This window comes from Zingiber officinale, chromosome 4B, assembly GCF_018446385.1.
Source record: "Zingiber officinale cultivar Zhangliang chromosome 4B, Zo_v1.1, whole genome shotgun sequence".
In the NCBI taxonomy this organism is placed as follows: Eukaryota; Viridiplantae; Streptophyta; class Magnoliopsida; order Zingiberales; family Zingiberaceae; genus Zingiber; species Zingiber officinale.
Genome location: NC_055993.1, coordinates 21,429,980 through 21,455,823, shown reverse-complemented (window position 1 = coordinate 21,455,823; position 25,844 = coordinate 21,429,980).

Below are 25,844 nucleotides of genomic sequence, written 5' to 3'. Positions count from 1 at the left end.
GAAAAACATATTCGAAATTCTAGAACGTAAGCCTCTTGTATTTGGTATTATTTCCATAAATAACTAGTATGATGCGGAAAGAAAAATTACTAGTTATACCTTGTAGAAAAATCTCTTGATCTTCTACCGTATTCCTCTTCTAACCTCGGACGTTGTGTGGACAACGATCTTCCGAGATGAGAAACCACCAACCACCTTCTTCTCCTCCTAGCTAGGTTCGGCCACAAAGAAAGAAGCTTCACCAAGGAAGAAAATCAAAACATCAACCAAGCTCCAAGAGATGCTAGCTTCCTCTCCTTCTTCTTCTTCTTCTCCAAGTAGTATCCTGCCACCACAAGAGCTCCAAGGGAATAGAGGGGTTCGGCCACCACAAGAGGAAGAGAGGGAAAGGATGGCCGGCCACACCAAGGAACAAAAGAGGGAGAGAAAATAATAGAGGTTGTGTCTCATGAAGGCACCCTCACCCCTTCTTTTATATTCCTTGGCCTAGGCAAATTAGGAAATTTAATTACAATAAAATTTCCTTAATTTCCTTGACATGATTTAATTGAGAAAAATAAAATAAAATTTCCCAATTGAATTCAAGTGGTCGGCCACATCATGAAGAACAAATTGGACAAGTTTCAATCAACAATTAAAACTTCCTAATTTGTTTCCGGAAATTTTAAAAAATAAAATTTCTCTTCAAAAATCTCTTCATGGTTGATAAAAGGAAATTTCTATAATTTTAATTTTATCAACATGTGAATAATTTTAAAGAGAAAATAAAATATCTCACCAATCTACAAATAAGAAAAGAGATCTAATCTCTTTCTTTAATCTTTTGTAGATCTTTTATAAGAGAGATATTTTAATTTAAATTCTCTTTAATAAATTATTTCTTCCACATAATAAAAATTAAAATTAAAATTCCTTTTTAATTTAATTTGGCCGGCCCCCACTAGCTTGGGATCAAGCTAGGGCCGCCACCTCGGCCGACCCTAGCTTGGTTCCCAAGCTAGCTTGGCCGGCCCCCTATTGGTGGGTATAGAAGGTGGGTATAGAAATCTATAAATTAGAGGCTACGATAGGGACCGAGAGGAGGAATTGGTTTTGGTCTCCCGATAAAATTAAGCATCCCGTGTTCGCCCCAAACACACAACTTAATTTTATCAATAATAATTCATTCCACTAGAGAACTATTATTGAACTACCGCACCAATCCCAAATTACATTTTTGGGCTCCTTCTTATTATGAGCGTGTTAGTCTCCCTGTGTTTAAGATATCGAATGTCCACTAATTAAGTGAGTTACTGACAACTCATTTAATTAATATCTAAGTCCAAGAGTAGTACCACTCAACCTTATCGTCATGTTGGACTAAGTCCACCTGCAGGGTTTAACATGACAATCCTTATGAGCTCCTCTTGGGGACATTATCAACCTAGTATCTCTAGGACACAGTTTCCTTCTATAATTAACAACACACACTATAAGTGATACCATTTCCCAACTTATCGGGTTTATTGATTCATCGAACTAAATCTCACCCATTGATAAATTAAAGAAATAAATATCAAATATATGTGCTTGTTATTATATTAGGATTAAGAGCACACACTTCCATAATAACTGAGGTCTTTGTTCCTTTATAAAGTCAGTATAAAAGAAACAACCTCAAATGGTCCTACTCAATACACTCTGAGTGTACTAGTGTAATTATATAGTCAAGATAAACTAATACCTAATTACACTACGACCTTCTAATGGTTTGTTCCTTTCCATTTTAGTCGTGAGCTACTGTTTATAATTTATAAGGTACTGATAACATCATCTTCTGCATGTGACATCACATACTATGTTATCTACAATATAAATTATATGAACAACTACAAACAAATGTAGATAATTTGACCAAATGTGATTCTTTATTCAAAACAAATGTTTACAAAAGCTTAGGCTTTCAGTATACACTCCAACACCCTCCTCTACTCGGGCATCCTCAATTACGATAATGGCGGTCTCTAAATCGCATCGTTGAGCTTCTGCCAGGGCCTTGGTTGACTTGGACTCCCCTCGAGTGGCTCCTAGTTTCACTTTCAAAATCCCCAACTCCTGCTAGCTTGCCTCCAAATCAGCCCGAATGGCCGCCTCCTTGACTGTGGCGACTTTTAGTTTCATTTGATGGTCAGCTGTAGTAGCTGTCAGTGTGTCTATATTTACATGTAGCTGACTCACACTATGTGCCTGACTAATCTTTTCAGCCATCATCTCCTCTATGCCCCTCCTCGGTCAAGTGATCATTGCCTAATCACAAGCAGGGTCTTCTTGTTGTCGCTTCAGGTGATTAACTTTTGACTGTGTGGTGATTACTTCCTCCTTAGCTACTGCCAAAACTTCTTGAGAAGGGGTTATAGCTAACTGGATCTCTAATTCAATTATGAGGGTCTGTAGATCTTTCTGGCCCTAATGGATCTCAGGGTATTGTTGGCTAAATATCATCAGTTGGGATATGTGCTTAGCCCCATCCTGCAAAAGATCCTTTGCTAAAGCTCGGATGAGCATCCCCTTGGTTGCTACTTCCCCATTCTTCCATACAAGGGCTACTAGACCATAAAAGGTGAAGTTCAGCTTGTATTTTTCTTGAACTAGTCTTGGGGTAACGCCACCACAAGAGGAATGCCTTCTTCACCTACCGAATCCTCCTAATGACCTAAAGGACTCAAATCCACGGGAGCATATGACGGACTCACTTCCATGCAAGAAGTTCCTGATTTGACAAAGAGCAAGAAGATTAGAGTCCTAGGAGAAGGTGGGAGAGGCACTAGGAGAAAATTGGTAGTAACCGAATGACTCTCCACCCCGACTGACACGTCTGTTGGTTGACTTGGCAAATGAATCAGTGGACCTAGGGATATGGTTGGTGTTGGGATATGCCCGATGCTGGTGCATGCTAGAATACGTTTCATAAACATGCGCAGTGAAAATAAAACAATAATAATTTCTAATTATTACATCATGCACACCACATGCATATAAGGATACAACATGACAAACATGATCGCATAATTAAAATTTTATGGAAAGTAAATTTACACTAGGTATACCATACAAATGACATGTAACGAGAAGGGCATCAATCATAATAATATTATCGAACCTCGCCTCTATTCGTATCCACATCGAGCTCTTCAAGACAACTCCTTGAGTACAAGCATCTCCTTCAGAAGTTGCTAGTCATGAGTGAAGAAAAGGGATCAACAGGAAGAAGAAGAGAAGCACACAAGGGAGAGTTTTTCTCCCTTGTAGTGGTCACGACAACAAGAGGGAGCACCCTCTTGTTGGTGGTGGGAGAGAGAGGAGAGGGAGAGGAGGATTGAGTTTCCAAAAGTCAATCAATCAAATAATGAAACTTGTATCTAATTCTCTCCTAATTACATCTATATATAATCCTCTTTAATGAGTTAGATTAGAAAGCTCAAATCCAACCCATTATCCCTTAACTAAAAATTAGCCCATTAACCCTTCGATTTAGTTCACAACTAAACCAAGTTGGTTTATGACTAATTCATGATTAAAGAAAATATGGTTCAACTCTTTTATAAGAGATGTAGCCCATCTGTGCTTCCATCATGACAAATATTTTTATATTTGTCTTATGTATGTTCTAACCAAATATTTATCTCTTGATCTAAGAATCTTATTCTTTAACTTGTTTTACATCTTTTAAAGACTCATTGGTGGGTGTGACCCAATAGGTTCCCGATTTATCTTGACCGTCCATAATTAACTACTTAATTCTAAAATGATCATGAGTGGTATCTAGTAGTACATCATGATCCCCAATTAGCCAGAAAATCATAGTTTATCTTAGAGCTAATTCTAAACCCTTCAGCAGCTACAACGAGTCATGCATTATTCCTTTCACTCGTCTTATACCTACTTGGTTTAGGACATGATCTATGTATCTTTCTCCATTAGACTGACTATGTTACACCTAGCCCAAGTAATATTTCCTCATTCTACGGATTTAAATTACTCATACATGTGTCTAAGAGTCTCACACTCCTAACATGTGATGCTTTATCCAAAGACTTTGAGTAATAATCCTAACGAGTGGCCATAGTATATACGTCTCCTCGCAAGGAGCGGTGAATCCTCTGTGGGCTATCCAAACATCTTCGAGTATTTCGATTTATACCCAATCATCCCGAGTCCACACCTCAATGAGGTACTTGCTTAAAATGTCAAAGTATAAGTCTCTATGACCAAGATGACTTGTATATCTCAAATCGAAGAAAACATGTAATCGAATTATAATAAGACCTTCACAGATATATCCATATATATAGATAACCATATGAAGTCTTACAGTGAATCACTCTAATGAACTAGTTACCATAACTAGCATCCACGTTTAACTCTCAACATCCTAATGTCTCCAACCAGTGAGAAAATAGCTGTTTGGCAAATCAAGGAGTATAACTCATGCTAGTCTTACAGAATTGATGATGTCCGAATGCATCAATTTGACAACTAAGAAAATTCTAATATGTTCATAATTGTATATATAGAGATAATCACTAGTTGTGATCTAATCATAATTTCTCTCATGCTATGAATTGTATTACGAACATTTAGTAAATGAGTTTAAGACAATCAAACATATAATATGCACTCAAATAGGGAATCTATATTTAGTAAAAATCGTAAGATGATTGCCTTAAAATATCCCTCAAAATCTAACACTCCCACTTGACATAATGCCAACCACCATGGTGTCCTAAATCATAAGCATGGGCGTGACTCTCAAACTTTCTTTGTCGTAGAGTCTTTGTCAAATGATCCACTAGGTTCCTTTCAGTGGAAATTTTATCAAGCTGTATTTCTTTCCTACTAATGATCTCCCAGATCAGATAATAGTGGCAAAGCACATGTTTTGATCGCTTATGAGACCTAGGTTCCTTTGCTTGTGCAATGGCTCCAGTGTTATCACAGTAAATAGGTAATGCTTCAACAATGGATGGAACCACTCCAAGTTTAGTAACGAACTTCTTGATCCAAACTACTTCCTTTGCTACTTCCGAAGCTGCAATGTATTTCGTCTCACAAATAGAATCTACAACAATGTCTTTGTTGAAACTTTTTCAACTAATTACGCCTCTATTTAATATGAATATGAATTCAGACTGGGACTTGGAGTCATCCTTGTCTGTCTAGAAACTTGTATTTGTATATCGACGTATGATCATATCACCATATTAAGAACATATCCTTAGTTCTTCTCAAGTACTTAAGGATCATCTTGACAGTCGTCCAATGATTCATTCCTTGATCAAACTGGTATCTACTTGTAACACTCAGAGCATACAATACATCAGGCGTTGTACATAATAAAGCATACATGATAGATTCTATTACAGACGCATAAAGTATCTTATCCATGCAAATACTCTCGTCTTCTGTGTGTGGGCATATGGACTTCGAAAGGTGAATTACATGCCTTATGGGTATGATACCTTTATTGGATTCAAACATGCTAAACTGTTTTAGTACTCTGTCTATATATGTTGACTATGAAAGACCAAGCAATCTTTTTGATCTATCTCTATATATTTTCATCCCGAGGATGTAAGTTGATTCTTCCATGTCTTTCATGGAGAATATTTTGGATAACCAAACTTTAACTAATTGCAGAACTGACACATCGTTTCCTATGAGTAATATGTTATCAACATATAAAATCAGGAATACGACCACATTCCTACTAATCTTTTGATACACACAAGGTTCGTCTGGATTTTGTGAGAAATCAAATTCTTTGATCACCTCATCAAAATGGATATTCCAACTCCTGGATGCTTGCTTCAGTCCATAAATGGACCGTTGAAGCTTGCATAGTTTATTCTTGTTAACAGATGTGAAACTTTCGAGTTATATCATATACACATCCTCGAGTAGATTTTCGTTAAGGAAAGTTATTTTCACATTCATTTTTCATATCTCATAATCATGATGAGTTGATATGGTCAGGAGTATTCGAATGGATTTAAGCATGGCTACAAGTGAGAAAGTTTTGTCATAGTCAATGTCTTGCCTTTGATGATAGTCTTTCGCTACCAACCTTGCCTTATAGGTAATTACATTACCATTCATGTCAGTTTTCTTCTTGAAAATCCACTTACACCCTATAGGCGTAATGCCTTTAGGTGGATCCATCAAATTTCAAATTTGGTTTTCGTAAATGGAATCCATTTCTGACTTCGTGGTTGTAAGCCACTTGTCCTTTTCTGAACTATTCAAAGCATCTTCGTAAGTAGTAGGTTCCTTATCCTCAATGAGTAATACGTTTTCAATTCTCTTACAAGAGATCCATATCTCTCTAGAATATTACATGTCCTACCTGATCTACGTGGAGGTTGTGTCATAATTGGTTGTGGTTCTTGACTAGGCATCTCGTTAGTGTTTATTAAAGTCTCTTGAACTTCATCAAGTTTAACCATACTCCCACTTGCTTCTTGTAAGAGAAATTCTTTCTCTAGGAAGGTAGCATGCTTTGAAACAAACACCTTTTGTTCCAAGGGGTGATAGAATTAGTAACCCTTAGTTTCCTTAAGGTATCTAATAAATAAACACTTATCATACTTAGCGTCCAACTTATCTGATATAGTCCTCTTCATATAAGCAGGACTTCCCTATATTTTAAAATAAGATATGAGAGGTTTCTTACTAGTCCATACCACATATGAAGTAGTTGAGATTGCCTTCGTCGGGACTCTGTTTAGCAAGTAAACAACTATCATGAGTGCATAACCCCAAAAGGTTTTAGAAAGATTTACACGATCCATCATTAACTTAACAATGTCCAACAAGATTCGGTTACACCTTTCCAATACACCATTATGTTGTGGCATATATGGCGCAGTCCATTGAAACAATATACCATTGTCCCTTAGATAATCTTGAAACTCTTGGCTTAAATACTCACCACCTCGATCGGATCAAAGTATCATGATATTTTTACCAAGTTGTTTCTTTACTTCATTTCTAAATTCTCTAAACTTTTAAAAGACTTTAGACTTATGTTTCATTAGATACATATACCCATAACGAGAGTGATCATCAATGAAAGTAATGAAGTACCTATAATCTCCTAGTGCATGAGTTGACATTGGTCCACATACATCGGTATGTATGAGCTCAAACAACTCATCAACTCGTTCACCCTTTTCAGAAAAAGGTAACTTTGTCATCTTACCTTTTAAACATGAATCACATGTATCAAATATATCTAATTCAAATGATTTGAGAACTGTAATCTTTTACAATTTGTACATGTGTTTCTTGCTTATATGGCCAAGGTGACAATGTCATGAGTAAGAGGTTAATTGATTATCAAATTAGGCACGTTTATTGCTCGTATCGATATTGAATGCGTCACTAGATGTATCTAATGTCTAGATGTAATTGCATAAAGTTCCAGTGCCATAAAGAACATCATTCAACATTATATAACAATAATTGTTACTAAAAGTCAAATGAAAACCTTTTCTATTTAAGCAAGAAATAAAAACAATGTTCTTTATTAATACGGGAACAAAATAACAATTATCTAGTTCTAAGACAAGTCCACTAGGAAGCTGTAACAAATATGTTCTGATGGCGACTACAACAACCTTTTCTCCATTCCCAACTCACAGATTTGTTTCTCCCTTGACGAGTTTTCTGCTATTCCTTAGCCCCTATATGTCATTACATATATGTGAGTCACACTCAGTATCTAATATCCAAGTGTCTGAGAAAATAGCATGATAATCAATAACAAAAATATCTGAAGAGGATGGGGCATCAGATATCTTATTCTTCTTCAAGGACTCAAGATAGATCTTGTAGTTTCTTTGCCACTGTCCCATCTTGCCACAATGATGGCATGGGCCCTTTTATGCCGGTTCTACTGTCTTGGTCTTTTTGCTCTTCCCTTTAGCCTGATGTTTTGGTTTCCTCTTAGAACTATTCTTGGAGGAGTCTACTAACATCACAATTTTCTGTTCACCTATAATAGAAGGCTCTACAGTCTTGAGCATATTAATCATATCGGGAATGGTCAATTCTAAATTGTTGATCTGATAGTTCATCACAAATTATGAATGACTTTTTAGTAAACTATGTAGAATTAAGTCAATACTTAACTCATGATCCATCGTAAAATCGAGTGATGCTAAACGCTCTATGTAGACGTTCATCTTTAGTACATATTGTATTACGGACGAACTCTCCTACATCTTTGAGCAAAAGAGAAGTTTATAGACCTTGAACCTTTTGGATCTAGCTTGCTCATCAAATAGCTCACGAAAATGATAGGCAATATCATAAACATCCAAATGCTCATGTTATTTCTATAGTTCAGGAGTCATAGCAGTTAGCATGATACAACTTACAAGTATAGAATCATCCTTATATTTCTGAAGGGGCCAACAATTGGTCCACACTTGCATCAGCATCAAGACTTGTGAGAAGAGGTTGATCATGGACATAAGCTAGTTTCTCAGCGTTGAAAACAATTCTCAAATTTTGAAACCAGTCCAAGAAGTTTGGCCCAGTCAGTTTATTCGAGTCCAAAATCTAACGCAGATTAACAGAAGTCATAATTAAATGATTAACCTAGAAATACAAAAATGAGAATGTATGAGAGACATGATATTATTTACATAAATAATTTATATAAAAGCTCCCTTATTTATCAAATCTAAATACCCTTATTTTTGAATTCGAGAGATGGTAGGTTTTCTCCAAGTGGGTTGATATCCACTACAGATAAGAATAACCTTGACTTTGTCCAACAAGTCATTCTTAGCTATAGCGGTAGGTAATAAGTTTACCGATTGCATATCACTTATATGCAATTATCACATTATACTAGCAATTGATTGATTTTCGCATAAATATCGAGTTGTTAGCACATGAACAAGTATACATCAAATGCATATTAGCCAACTTTACCTTTATCCACATTGATCATGGCTTTGGCACAATAAATCAACACTTCAAATTTAAAATCGACCCGTTAATCATGAGATTGTATCTTTATGGTTTGAACATATTTAATTTCAAGTTTGAGCTTGACTTTGGCCAATACTTAAAGAAGAACTTAAACTCTGGTTCTTACCATATTAACAGAAGGTGTAGGTTTTAATATTGCGTAAGAGATTTGATCTCATCTATATCATGCAAATATTCTATCTATATAACATTTCACATATGACATAAATAATGATATGACACGTTGTACGCATGTCATAAATGATAACATGACACATTGTACACATGACATAGCATGACACATCACACATATGGTAAGATCTAATCACATCACATGCATGACAAAATCTAATCATGTCCTAATTAATACATCTACATGGCATATAATATGGTATGAACATGGTATAAATTTACATATGTTATAATTTTATTTTAGAAATAAAAATATATTATAAATCTGATTTTAATAAATCAAGTTTATCTAATCAAATTAACAAACTAATTTCTAAATTTAATTAACATATTTCATCTAGAATCTTACTATCAATTAAGAATCTTTAATTATTTTAGAAATAAATTTGTAAATTAATTTTCTAACAATTTAGGAAATAAATAATTAATATTTATTAATTTATTACAAAATAATTCAAATCTAGATTTTTTTTTATATTTTTTCAAATATTTCCAAATTTGCTATTTTCTAACAATTTAGAAAATTTTGTAAAAATAAAATATTTTAATAAATCTAAAATTTTCAGAAAAGATTAATTCTATAATTTAATTTAGAATATCTCATATCTAGATTTTTTCTATAATTTCAGAATATTTCCATATTTGGTATGACCTAACAAATTAGAAAATTTTCCAAAAATATAATATTTCTTAAAATTTTAGAAAAATTTAAAAATGATAATTTCTAAATTAATAGAATATTTTTAAATTTAATTTTTTAAAATTATATCAAAACTTTCCAAAAATAGAATTTTCTAATAATTTTGGAAACTTCCAAAAATAGAAAAAGTCTTAATAATTCTAGAAAAATTCTAAAATTAATTACAACACTAATTACGAACCGTAAAATAATTTAACGATCATGTTGAAGCACAATCAGGTCTGATACCACTGTTGGGATATGTCTGATGCAGGTGCATGCTAGAATACGTTTCATAAATATGCATAGCAAAAATAAAATAATAATAATTCCTAATTATTACATCACACACACCACATGCATATAAGGATACAACATGTTGGTGCGGGAAGTATCCGACGATCGAACTCAAGTTTTGATAATGACAAAGGGATTCAATATTAAGTTTAATTGTTATCTAATGTGTATGATTGAGTGTTTCAGGAAAGTCCTAGTTGCGGTTAGGCAAGGGAAAAACCCTAGGGGGTGGTAACCCTAGGTCATAGGGAGTGGTAACCCTATGCGGAAAGTCTTGGCAGGTCGAGTGTTTCAAGCAAAAGTCCTAGGGGGTGGTAACCCTAGGTGGAAAGTCTTGGTGTCGCGAACCAGGTAGAAGACTGGACGGGTTGGGAAGCGGGCGTCCAGCAGAAAGTCCGGAGGCAACGAGCGCCGAGCAAAAGTCCAGTCGATCTGGAGGATCGCACTGGCAACAGGTAAATCTCCTTAGTGGAGTAGGTGAGGACGCGTTCCCCGTAGAGGGAACAGTAGGCGTTGGGTCGACCTAGGGTTTCCGGTCGGAAACCCGAAGTCAGACCCGGACAGTCCGAAGGCTGTCAGTTTATTCGTTTATATCTTCCATTGTGTTCTAACTCTGTTTTGCATGTAACTAATATTTTTTATGCAGAGTTAGAAGTGACCGGGATCGGTCGACCGAACCTTGGGATCGGTCGACCGAACCTTGGGATCGGTCAACCGAACCCACAAGCCAGCAGATCAGATCTCCAGAGGTTGGACGAGGCTCGACCAGGGGATCGATCGACTGAACTCCTGGGATCGGTCGACCGAACCAGGGTTGGGCGTCGACTGGATAAGGCCAGGTTGACAGAGTCAGGACAGCTGATCGGTCGACCGAACCTCGGATGGAATTTGATCGGATCGAAGCGGAGCAAGAAGATCGGGCGGATCAGATAGGAGGGATCGCCTGATTGGTCGACCGAACCTTGGGATCGATCGACCGATCCGCGTCGGGTCAAACATGATCCCGAAACTTGGGGATCTGGATCAGACTTTGTAGAGCTATAAAAGGAGGCCTTGAGGTGCAGCTCAAATCATCAATTTCGAACAGAAAACTGCGCTCTTCCGTGTGTTGCTGCTAACGCCTCAACAACGCTCTGTTACTCCAACGAATCACTCCAAAGTTCATTAGAAAGCACAAATCCAACCCATTATCCCTTAACTAAAAATCAGTCCATTAACCCCGGGTTTGGTTCACAACTAAACCAAGTTGGTTTATGACTAATTCATGATTAAACCAAATATAGTTTAACTCTACCATAAGAGATGTTGCCAATCCACTCTTCCATCATGACAAATATTTTCATATTTGTCTTATGTATGGTCCAATCAAACATTTATCTCTTGATCCAAGAATCCTATTCTTTAACTTATTTTACCTCTTTTAAAGACTCGTTAGTGTGTGTGACCCAATAGATTTCCTGTTTATCTTGGTCATTCATAATTAACTACTTAATTATAGAATGATCATGAGTGGCACCTAGTAGTACATCATGATCCCCAATTAGTCGAAAAATCATAGTTGATCTTAGAACTAATTCTAAATCCTTCAGCAGCTACAGTGAGTCATGCCTTGTTCCTTTCACTCATCTTATAACCACTTGGTTCAGGATATGGTCTATGTGTTTGTCCCCATTAGGCTAACTACGTCGTACCTAGCCCAAGTAATACTTCCTCGTTCTACGGATTCAAATTACTCGTACATGTGTCTAAGAGTCTCGTACTCTTAACATGTGATGATTTGGACAAAGACTTTAAGTAATAATCCTAATGAGTGATCATAGGGTATACGTCTCCTTGTAATGAGCGGTGAATCCTCTGTGGGCTATCCAAACATCTTCGAGAATTTTGATTTATACCTAATCATCTCGGGTCCACACCTCAATGAGGTGTTTTCTTAAGATATCAAAGTATAAGTCTTCATGGCCAAGATGACTTGTATACCTCAAGTCAAAGGAAACTTGCACTCGAGATTCTGTAAGAGCTTCATAGACATATCCATATATATAAATAATCATATGAAGTCTTACAGCGAGTCACTCCAATGAACTAGTTATCATAACTAGCATCCACATTTAACTCTCGATATCCCAATGTCTCCAGCCAGTGAGAAAATAGCTGCTTGGTGAACCAACGAGTATAACCCTTGCTAGTCTTATAGAATTGATGATGTCCGAATACATCAATTTGATGACTAAGGAAATTCCAATACATTCATAATTACACATATAGAGATAATCACTAGTTGTGATCCAATCACAATTTCTCTCATGGTATGAATTGTATTGCGGGCATTCAATAAATGAGTTTATGACAATCAAACATATAATTCACTCAAATAGTAAATCTATATTTAGTAAAAATCGTAAGGTGATTGCCTTAGGACATCCCTCAAAATCTAACAGTTGAGACTTGTGGGGAGGTAGATGGGCTCGAGTCGCTAGCTGAGGGTCCAAATAGATGACACCTTTTCCTTGAAATTCTGAGAGGGGCTTCCGACTTCGTGGATGAAGTTGGTCTCGAAGTGCCATATCGATAGGCAGGAGACCTCCTCTACTCTCCCGTCGAGCTTGGTGATCTCGCCATTAATTGAGGAGCCACCTCTATTGGGGTTCTATTGTAGTAAGTTTCATCACCTTGTTCAGTGATGCCCTCATCATCATGTCGGCTGAAAAAAATAACATGTATTCAGTTAGATATCAAAACTTGTAATGATAAGAATTCTTATCAAACGAAGCATTCAGGGGAGTCGGTCTTGGGCTCAGCCTGAACATATGTAGGAACCCTTCTTCAAGTAGGACATTGCTACTGAACTGTAAGCCCAGTAGATTTTGGGATGCACTAAAGTAGCCCGCCCTGCTCCAAGTGGAAGTCTTTCAAAGTTGGAGGTAGAGGCAATTCTCGCTACCAGCGAGTCAGCCAAGAAATAGAACCTAGGGATTTGACGAAGAAGAATTAGAGTTTCTATCTCTTGTGGGATGAAGGAAACTCCTTGATCAGGTTTACCTCAGATCGGAAGGAAAAGAAGATCTCATCCTTCATCTTTTTTTAGTGAAAGAAAAAAAACGAGGAGAAAGTGGAATTTGATACAAACGGAAAAGAACTACCATCTTAGTCAAAATGTGGAAATTAGGGCCAAGTTGTGATAATATGATGCAAAAATATCGTGATACTTCAATGAAGAAAGTCGGGATAGGGAAGCGTAGGCCAATGAAAATATGGCTTCAAAAGAAAGTCACAAAACTTGGAGGAGGACGGTCTGGCTGGTCATTGCCATTTGAAAGCCTTAACAAATAATTGGTCGGAATTCCATAAACCATCCTCAACCGATCTAAGGATGCATCGGTGAAACTTGAGGTGGCAGATATATACCAGGGAGCAAAAGAAAATTCTTCCACCATGGATTGTGCTATCTAAAGCTGGTGAAAAGAATAATCATAGAGACAAACTGAAATGACTTACTATGAGAGAAGGAAAGTTTGGAGACGAAAAAGATGAAGAAATGATGATTGTAGAATCAACGATTGTGTGTAGGAGCATTCTTATCTGACCTAATATAGCTTGACTAGTTCGATAGGGTCGTTGGATCTTTGCTATTACAAGAACAGGATAAATTTTCCATCATGGAATCAAGCACATGGAATAAATAAAAATTTAGAGTCATCATTACCTGATAAAAGACACCTAGTCTTTTCTACCGTGAGTCACATCACATTAATGTGATGTAACTTCGAAGGCACACTGATACATTCTCGGTTTAGGAATTGAGATAGATGACACAGGTAGTGTGCTTAAAAGGAGAGATTGCATTTAGTGACATAATGATTGAGGCGTGTTGACATTTAATATGTAATTTCTTAAGAAATACGTAATGGATTTGACACATGGTTTAAACAGTTAAAGAAGCTGGAATTATTCTGATTACATAACAGTCCAATCAGTTATACTCTCTCCTCCTTCAACTAGACTGGAAGGAGAGACCTATGATCCAGAGGATGATCAGTCGACACCATGTGGATAAGAAAAGTTTGGTGAAACCTATTGAGGTGGTTCCAACAGAAGGAAGTCAAGTCGACTCTTGGCTCCTGGGCTTCCTGGCTTCTTGGCCTCTCGGCACCCAAGCCTCCCGACCCCTTAGCCTCACAACTCCTTGGCCTCACTGCTCTCGAGCCTCTCGACCCCTTGGCCTCTTGGCACCCGGGCCTCCTGGATCCTTAGTCTCTTGGCTCCCAGGCCTCCTAGCCCCTTGGCCTCTTGGCTCCTTGACCTCTTAGCTCTTGGGGCTCTTGACTCCCGGGCCTCCCAACCCCTTAGCTTCCCAGCTCCTTGGCTCCTTAACCTCTTGACTTTAGGGTCTCTTGGCTCCTAGGCCTCTTGGCCCCCTTAGCCTCTCGGTTCCTTATCCTCCTAGCTCCTAGGCATCTTGGCTCCTTGGTGATGTGTGTTAGGAAGCATGGTCATTTCAGGAAAATAATAACCATCATATAAATCTCAGATTATTTCAGAAAAAAAGAATAATTATCATGCAAATCTCGAATAATTTAGGGAAAAAGACAGCGGCATAAAAAAGTCTTGTATTATTTAAAGAATTAAATAATGATAATGAGAAGATTGGAACAGAAAGAAAAAGTCGGTTATCTCTTTATAAACCCCTTCCAACATCCAAGGTAAATCAGTACGTCTACATACATCAAAACCCTAATATTTATATTTTCCTTCGTTCTCTAACTTGAGTGTCTGAGTGGCAGCGTTAGGGAATCCTTGAATCATCATTCTAACCCTCTTTTTCTTATTTGCCCTCAGCTAAGCTCCTAGAATTATATCATCATCTTCGTTATCATCTAGTGATTGATGATTAAATTCGTAACAAAGTTAATCCATTAGTGATTTACTCATCAACATTCATAGACATGATCAATAATGAAAATTAAATATGTGATATTCTTTTAATTTTTAATATAGTATAAATAGAAGTATATAATTAAAGTAAATTATAAAAAACTGTGAAATGTGAATATGAGATGAATCGTATAAAATAGATGCATATTAGTAAGAAATTATTTGATAACCTTCTCAAGTTATTATATATGGTGGGAAAAAAATTTAAACCAGGTAATATCAAATGTGGGTAAGTAATTTGGTACTATAAAAGTTTTTTATCGGTCGTCATAATAAATTAAAAAATGCTCATGACGGGACTAGAAACCAATATCTCATGGTTACACGTCCTATTTAAAAGAAAAAATCCCTGTAAATATATTATAACTACAGATCAAATTGTTGATAGGCATGACTACATGGTGGAACAAAGTCATTAATGATGTGACCGATCGAGCATAAATTCCAGAGTATAACTTTATCTATTTTCAATAGAGAATGATATATTCTTGTAGGAAAATTAAAATAGATTTCAATATTTTCTTGTCTACTATATAATGTTTTAATCAAACAGTATTTTTTAAAATTATTTTTCAAAATAAAGTATAATTTTCTTAGATAAATTTGGAAACTCAACTAACTCCGACAAATATAAAACGAATCTCCATATTGTCACTTGACTAATTGCTGGCATGTCAAATTCTGAATTCAACCGTTTTACTGGGTCCACGCTAAGAAATTAGGCCAATAATGCCAAAACTTCGAGTCTAGTCAATCGACTTAACCACAAAGCAACCGAACCCATCCAAAAAAGAAAAAAAACTCACCCATTTGACCCTTTCAAACATGCGAATCTTCTAGCTGGTTATATATATATATATATATATATATATATATATATATATATATATATATATATATATATAATTGACGTTTGAAAGGTGGTTCCAATTTGGAGTTAGTGGCAGTAGCCATCAACCCCCAATTTCTCATGCTATGACATTCTTAGTCCTCAAAATTTCCAGTGGATTGACCTTAATTTTTCTCTACCAAAGTTGATCACTGATTGGCAAGTCAATGAATTTGTCCCACTTGCAGAATTATTGTCATGACTCACCTTATCTTGGTTGTCCACGAAAGTAAACTTAAACACACACAATTTTACCCTTCAGTTGCGACCTTTATCGATATGTTCCATAAGTTGAGCAAGACGAAAGCGACAGAGCTAAATGACCAAAGAACGCATTACTCAGAGCTATAAATGGTTTGGTGTCCAAGTGGATCGAAAAGAAGGAATGATAGAATGAGAAAATAGTTTTGAGTAGCGTTAGAGCTTATCTAAATTTATAATAGTGAAGGGGGAAAAACAGGAGACTTATTCCTGATCTGTTAAATCAAAGAAAAATTTGCATGTAGTCTCTAAGTATAAACAAAATTTGATATGCAGTTCATATTGATAAAATTTTTTACTTTTACTCCCTAGTCAAATATAATGGATATTAATTTACCTAATTGCTCGTGATATTTTTAGGTATAAAAAATCCAAAAATGAGTATAATTTTTTTTTATATTAAGCACATTAAATTAGAATCTAGTATATTTTCTATCAAACTGAGCACTGACTCTTTTTCCATCTCAATTGGATGGAAAATATACTAGATGTTCTTTAAATGATGCTTAATTAGATGAAAAATATACTAGATTTTTTTAAAAAAAATTATGCTGAATTTAGGAGGAATTATATTAAGCAGGAAAAAAGTCATTCTCAATTTAATAGAAAATATACTCGATTATAGTTTAAAGTACTGAATTTAACAGGAATAATACTCATTTTTGGACTTTTTGTACCTAAAAAATATAAGGGTAATTTTGGTTGAAAATATAGTCTATTCTAGTTTAAAATGTCGAATTTAAGAGGAATTATACTCATTTTTTGACTTGTTGCACCTAAAAAATCTGAGGGACAATTAGAAAGTCGTGCTTAATTAATTTGATAGAAAATATACTTGATTATAGTTTAAAATACTGAATTTAACAAAAATTATATTTATTTTTTGGCTTTTTGTATCTAAAAAATATGAAGGATAATTTTGATAGAAAATATACTCGATTCTAGTTTAAAATATTAAATTTAAGAGGAATTGTACTCATTTTTGAACTTTTTATACGTAAAAAATCTGATAAACAATTAGGTAACGATATTTACACAAGAGAGTTGAAGTAAAAAAAAAAAATTTACATGCAAAGAGTGGAAACAAAGTTTTTTAGACATAGGGATTACATGTAAAGTTAAAATTATGATTAGAGATTTTTCTCTAATTTACCATTAAATGAAACCAAAGTCAATTGAAAAGTTATAATTCCACTTAGTTTTGTGGTTGGACCTCTTGTTAATCTGTGGGGAGATGTCAATTTCTTAATTGGTAAAAATAATAGCCTATTGAATACAACAATAAGTCAACCATAGATTTTATACTTTCTCCTCTTTTAAATAGGAGAAGAGCCAGTTTGTCGATTGTTGTTAGAGTCCAGATCCAATTGTCAATCAATGGCATCAATGGGCAACCTAAGAACCATGAATTACACTGATGTTGCTCATTGAAGAGGAGCCACATTTTTCGAAATTGATCAACAGTATGATTAGTGTTGTCGACCAAGTCATGTTGTTGGTGTTAGGTGGGTTTGCAACAAGGGAGAGAAAAGGGCAAGAATGCAAAAATATCACTTACAACTTCTTTAAGTATATAAAAAACTAATAAATGACCAAAATAATCTTTTGCTATTTAAATGTTAAATTATGGCTAAATAACTTTAAGCCCCTTTTATTTTTCATCCAAAAGTAGTTTCCCCTGTATTTAAAAAATGACACTTAGCCCCCTATGTTTTAAAGAAAAAAAGAAAAAAAATAGTAAATGATCAAAATAACTCCTTTACTATTTTAAATGTTAAAATTATTCTAACTGAAACATTCTTATCCAAGGTAACCTTAGATTTTTAGACAAAAAGAAAAGTAAAAATAAAAAATTTCACATAATCGTTGAAAGTTTAATCTTAACCAAACTTGATTGATATATAGGTCAAAAATTTCACTTATTCCTAAAAAAACTCTCACAAAATTTTTACTGGTGCATGTATAACTTTTGTGAGAGTTTTTTTAGGAACAAGTGAAATTTTTTATCTATATATAAATCAGGTTTGATTAAGATTAAGCTTTCAATGATTACGTGAGATTTTTTATTTTTTGCTTTTCTTTTTGTCTAAAAATCTAAGGTTACTTTAAATAAGGATGTTTCAATTAGAATAATTTTAATATTTAGAATAGTAAAGGAGTTATTTTGGTCATTTACTATTTTTTTTTCTTTTTTTCTTTAAAACATGGGGGGTTAAGTGTCATTTTTTCAATACAGGAGGGAAACTGCTTTTGGATGGAAAATAAAAGGCGCTTAAAGTTATTTAGCTATAATTTTAACATTTAAATAAAAGTAAGGGTTATTTTAGTCATTTATTATTATTTTCTTTTTTCTTTAAAATATAGAGGGATTAAGTGTCATTTTTTAAATATTGGGGGGCAAATTATTTTTGGATGAAAAACACATGGGGATTGAAAGTTATTTAGCCTATTAACTATGTACGTACCTGCCTCATAAAGTTAGTAATATATTAATTAATGGTAAATGTTCGTGTATGTCTTTTAAGAGACCACCGTCAAAGTATATTAATTGATTTACAAATGAGATACTCCTCAGCTGCAAGTCTAAGGATCACTGACATTATTCTTCAAGAAAACTCAACACTATTACAAAATAGCAAGTGATTTTCTATAATATAATGAGTTATATATCCAATGATTTAACAATTCTTTAATAATATCACTTACAACTTCTTTAAGTATTATAATATTTAATTAGGTGAAATCATATATGGTTATTCAATAGTACAATGATAATTATATTAGACTTATCACAATGTTAAGTCTAAACATTCAAATTAAATTAGATAATGCAATGATAATAAAGAGTGCTTTTATTAATATAATGTCACATCTGAAATATCTGTATAATTGCAGAGATCTCAAACATTTCTGGTGGGAAATTGACAATCAAAAGGAGGAGATCTTCATTGATCAAGGAATTAAGGTGGTGATGACGACTAATTAAGTTGTTAAGTAAGGTTAGTTGGATCTGCGCTTTTTGAATTTATCCTGTGGCCGGTAAGAAATTTTCACAATGACGGAAGGGTAGAAATAACTAGATGTCTGTTTGTTAGTTGACGTCTACAGAGCCACCAATGTGAATGCTGCACGTACGGTGAGAACACAGATGCTAGAAACATTAAATTTGGTGACCAAATTAAGTGGTAGGGCATGGATCGTCATGCATCTGCAGTCGCACCCTGCATGGCAGCAGGAGCACACACATGGAGGGAGGATGTTTGGGGTTTAGGGTTCATGGGGTTATACCCTACTCCTCGGAGACCTGGTTTAATTTCACATAAAAGTAACAAAGGGAGATCAGACACTCATGTATGTACTAACTATGCTAATTTATTTTATTGTCATTGGAGAAAAGATTATATCGTTCATCTTAAGTTGTCCAGTACTATCAGACTTATAATAAAATATATTATAGATAGATAAATTATTAAAAGAATTGTACATGACCTTTTGCATATAAAAGATCAGATACGAACTCCAAAACTAATTAAAGCACCAAGAGAAGATTAGCATGACAGTGTGCTTTGTTTTGCTGCCATCATTCAAGGACTTCACCTCCAGCAATAATATTATTATTATTATTATTAATTCGTAACCGGAGACTTGTGAGTCTGACTTGTGAGTCTTCTCGTTGGTCAGTTATTGTGGCGTTTTCTTCGTTTACATAATTATGTCGATAACGTAGTGGCGACAGAAATTAAAGCGGTCCTTATTCTAGCTAGATGCTCAGTGTTGCCCACCTATACAGAACGAATAAATAAACAAGTACTTGATTGAAAATTTCTACGCGTATAACATTATCATCATCATCATCTTTATGCTAATTTCCTCGAAATTTCCGGTGAATGAGGGGAGGCGGCAGTGGAGGCAAGCTTGCAGTCATGGAATTTTTTTTAAAAAAAAGTCAAGCTGTTTGACTTCGTAGTCAACGTCAGACCGACCAACAGAGCTTGACTTTTGACTTTAGTGTCTATGTCACCCATCAATCATATAACAAGTGATGCAGTTAATTTCAAGCTACCAGAGATGCTGTGGGTTCTTTGTGTTTTTCCTTTAAAAAAAAAAAAAGAAGCCAGGCCATGATGTCTTCAAAGTACCAAGCAAAAAATAAACAGGAAATTACCAAACCACATAAATTACTTTGCCAATTACCCACTTTAGAAATTACCAAATCTAGGGAAAAATTGAATTCTTTCCTAATTATCCCGAACTAAACTACTTTTTCATTTTCCTTAAAAAAATTCCCGATGAAGTCTTGCTTCATCGTCAAAATTGCAAAACCCTAACTCTTCCTCTAGTCCCTATGTTTCCGTTGCATCATCTTTACCGACCAAAACTCACCGGCCCCCTTGCAATTTGACTTCTTCACCTCCATTAGCGTCTTCACTAGCGTATTTGTTCTTTGCCAGTTTGGAAGTCTGGTTTGTATCCTTCAACAATTTTGAGATCCGACTTCAGCTTCACGACTTTCACCGCATTAGCTCCTTTTGTCTTGACGGATTAGCTCGTCCTTCCCATCGCGTGACCTCTAGTAAAAAGCTTCCATCCAACTGCAAATTTTGTTTTCTGATTCATAATCCAGCTAAACATCACTCACCTAGGATAATATCAAAGCATTCATCATCATCTCCAAAGGTAATAATTTTAAGATTATAGGTTTTTTTCCTACAAATTATGTGTTTTTAAAATTTTTATCTATTTTAATACTCTCATTATAATTGAATTTAACTTAGTTCATAAACTTAGTTTTATGAAAGTTATGTAATTGAATTGTCTTAAGCATAATCATTTAGCTATTTCATAGAGCTTATTTATGAAAATACATTATTTTAATTGATTGGTTGGATTTGTACAATCATCTAACATATGCATAGTTAGTTATGATATATTATATTTAACTATGTTAAAACTATCTAGGTGAATAGTCGAAAATATACTTAATCTAAATAATGTATTTTGTTTTCTTCAATATCATACTTCTTACCTATAATGTGATAAGCACCTCTTAATTTAAATATGTTATATCATCTCTAACTTATCCCTTATGTGTGTATATATCTCATCGTATTGTTTTGCTTAGTTCATCAACTTAGTTTAGCTTATCTCCCAATTTAATATTTTATAGATTATATGTTATTTTTTTCATTCATTATAATTCCCTAATTGTTCTAGTGAGTAAATTCAGTTTAACTTAATTTTACAAAAGATGTTTTACTGAATTTTACAAAATTTGATTGTTTTTTTTTTTGTTATACGGCAAGAAATTAAAAAAAAATTACATCTAATTCTATAACTCACGTTCAATTATTAACTTTGGAGGAAAGGATACATTGAATAAGTTAGGAAATTTTATAGATTTTTATTCTAAAACTTCCACGAAAGGAAAGACAAAGAGAGAAAAGAGTCATTCAGGAGTTATTCTCCATTAAAAATATATTAGTGTCATAAGGAGTAGCTCATTTGCGTCATTCCTCACCATACCAAAAATTCAACATCTAGAGATTATTGGTGAACATATTTGAGAATTGAGATATGGAAGCAAAAATATTCAAATTTTCCAACATGGTTGTATCCTTCATAACCAAATCTGTAACATTATTACTTAGAATCTCAGATAGATGCAGATATATATATCCAGATGGATTATAATGTTGCTTTTGATACATTATTCGAAAGATTATTTTTGCAAGGAAAGAACTAAATCAATCCAGATTGAAAAATCTATTGAGGACATATTCTCACCGAGTGGATTCAGATATTGATGTTTTGTTATTTTATAAATTTTATATTTTGTATCTTTTTTCTTTTATTTTGTTTGCTTCTAGTACATATAACCTACCTTTAAAGATTATAAAAATTGACGATAACCTAGGATGTGATAATTGCATTGAGGAAATATATAATCATATGGCTCCTCAACTCTCAACATTTGGGTATACTTTTGCATCGAATACTCCTAGCCCTATCCTCTCACTGTCTTACATGAAGGGATTTGTTGGTCTACCTCTTGTATGTTTTGATTAGTTAGTTAATTTATTTCATAAATATGTAATATTATCTAATTATTAAATTATAATACATGCTTGGTTTCTTGAGCATGTCCCTAGCATTCAATATTGTAACACCGAGAATAAGTAAGTAAAGGTCTACCTATTCTCATATAAATAAAGGCTAAGTTAGTAAGAGTCTTATGTATCCATGTAATCATTATGTGCATTTCCACTCATGCTAAATGCATGTTATATAATTGAAGGTTTTTAATTAATTATGTATTGTTATTAATTTTATAGATTATTGTTGATATTCTCCCTATTCCTAAGGAAGTTCATTTACTTAGGACTCCCTCCTTATTGAATATGAGTCTACACCACAATGGGGTCAGACATTAACTGTACGATTTCATATAGACTAAGAGGAAAAAATTGGATATTTACATTGCATTGAAAAGCAAAAACAAATCCAAAAGTTTACTCTCGAGAATGATTTTCTAATTGACTAATGCATCGTAGTTATGGACATGAGAACACTAATTTTAATAGATTACTATAGTGTAGTATTTGATTAAAACTCATTTTGTGGTCTTGATCAGTTTCCTTAATCAATTGCTATAGCAGCCAATTAAAAAACTTTCTATGATGATGAACAGTAAATATAAATTTAATTGATTGTTACACTCTATTTCAATCGATTAAAATACCTTATGTGGACATGAATAATAATTCATATATTACTACAGTGTAACAATTGATTAAAATACATATTATGAACATAAACAATAAATTTAATCGATTGTTACAATGCAGCAATTGATTAAAATACCTTTTGTGCATATCAATAGGTGTTAGAAAAAATTGGTTGATAAATCAAACAACATTGAATTGACATGAGACCAAGTTATATGTGCTCGAGTTGGTATCCTAAATATATCTATACCCTCAAACATCATTGCAATACACCATATTGAGCGCAACCATTTTTTAAACATGATTCAGGCATAAGAAATGATGTCGAAAGCTCAATATAATTGATACGATGATGATGATCACTCATCCACATCATATTTGAGATCCTTAATCTTCCCTCTTTCGTACCATATAAAATTTTTTAGTTTTAGAATTGCTAAAGTCCATCAGCTAATTAAAACTAAAACTAGTCGATGGATCAAACGACCTCGAATTGACATGAGACCAAGTCATATGTGCTTGAGCAGGTGCCCAGAATGTATTCATGCCCTCAAACACCATTACAATACATCATATCGAGAGCAATGATTTTTTGAATAGGATTCGAGCAAAAGAAATGATAGCGAAAGCTCAATATAAATGATACGACGATGATGATCACTCATCCACACCATATTTAAGATCTTTGATCTTCCCTCTTTCTTACCATATAAAATTTTTAATTTTTAGATTTGCTAAGGTCCATCAACCTATTTTAACCAAAATCAGATCATGGACAAAACAACATCAGATTGACATGGGACTAGCTTCTATGTGCTCAGGGTAGTGTCCTGAATGTATCCATGACCTCAAATATTATTGTTATACACCATATCGAGAGCAACAATTTTTTTAAACATAATTCGAGCATGAGAAATAATGTCGAAAGCTTAATATAAATGATACGTCAATAATGATCACTCATCTACACCATATATGAGATCACCTTAATCTTCTCTCTTTCTTACCAAATAAAATTTTTGATTTTTAGAATTGCTAAGATCTATCAGTTGATTTTGACCAAAATTGACTTATAGACCAAACACCATCGATTGACATAGGACCATGTCATATGTGCTTGAGCTGGTGTCCTGAATGTATCCATTCCCTCAAACATCATTGTGATATACCATATCGAGAGCAATGATTTTTTAAATATGATTCAGGCACGAGAAATGATGTCGAAAGCTCAATATAAATGATACGATGATGATGATCATTCGTCGACACCATATTTGAGATTCTTGATCTTCCTTCTTTCTTTCCATATAAAATTTTCAATTTCTAGAACTGCTAAGGCCATCGACCGATTTTGACTAAAATAAGTTGATAAACTAAATGACACTAGATTGACCTGGGACCAGGATCCTATGTGCTCAGGCTAGTGTCTTGAATGTATCCATGCCCTCAAACATTGTTACAATACATAATATCGAGAGTAACAATTTTTTGAACACAATTCTGTTGGACCCCGTAGTTATTTTGATGTGATCAACTAAGTTAGGTTAGATCCTGTTTGATTTTGATCCTTATGTCTAAGTGTGTAGGAGCTTAGGAGCACAGGAATTTGATCAGAAGATGCAACTAACGAGAAGAATGACACGAGAAGGAAGCCGACGGGTTCAGTGAATCCGAGGGACGAAAGGGCTGCGAAAGAGTGCACCGATGGACGGGAAGAACATATGCGACTTTCGAGGGACGAGAAGCTTGAGCGGAAGTCTGCTCGAGGAGAAGGCCAGAAATTGGGTTCGGTTGAGCCCTATTTCAGTGGCCGAAATCACCCAGGAGATCGCAGCAGCAAAGGAACGAAATGGAGCTGCAAGTGCTGCTGGAGGCGCCTTCAAAGGCTGTTGAAGGCGCCTCTACGCCTTCTGTGGAAGGCTCCTTCCATGGCTGGAAGGCACCTTCGATGAATAGTGCAAAGGCACATTCTAAGGCTATAGAAGGCGCCTTCGGCCAATCAAAACTAGACGTTGATAGTGGATAAAGTTTTATCCACTGCGCCTCACTGGAGGCGCCCTCCAACCCCTTTGGAGGCACTTTCAGCTTTTGGATAAGATTTTTCAGGGGCTATAAAAAGACCCCTGGACCTAGGAAATATGCATTAACTTTAGTTTTCATTTCCTAGCACATTCCTGAGCTTTTTAAGAGTGTAATAGACTTCTACGCCTACACAAAGGAGATCTTTCAACGCTTTCTTTTGCCTTAGATTAACAACCACCTAGGTTGCAATCAAGTAATTCCTTTGTGTCTTTTTGGTTTATTAGTTACTTAATTTTATTTATATAAGTGTGCTACTAATCTGAGTTGAAGAACAAGGAAGGGTTTTATTTTTCTATTTTAGGCAATTCACCCCTCCCCTCTTGTCGGTCCTGCTGTGCCAACAAGTGGTATCAGAGTCCAACCGCCTCAGGAGGACTAATTGCCGACTGAAGCATCAAAATCAAGATGATAGCTGGACCAACAATCTATCCGCCAAAGTTCGAAGGGGATTTCACCTCATGGAAAAAACGCATGGAGGTATTTTTCAAAACCGACTTCGAAATTTTGCTAATAATTAAATATGGTTTTGTAGCTCCTAAAAATCCCCAAGGAGAAGAAAAAGAAGAATATCATTGGTCCAAGAAGGAGCAAGTAGACTTCGTAGCAAACGGATGAGCCGAGTTCAACGTACTCAACGAACTTCCACCCTAGGAAGTAAATCGAATCAGAGAATACAACTTAGCAAAGGAACTTTGGGAGAAGTTCCTAGAACTGCACGAAGGAACTTCCGAAACAAAGCTTGCGAGATGTGACTTGCTCTGGAATC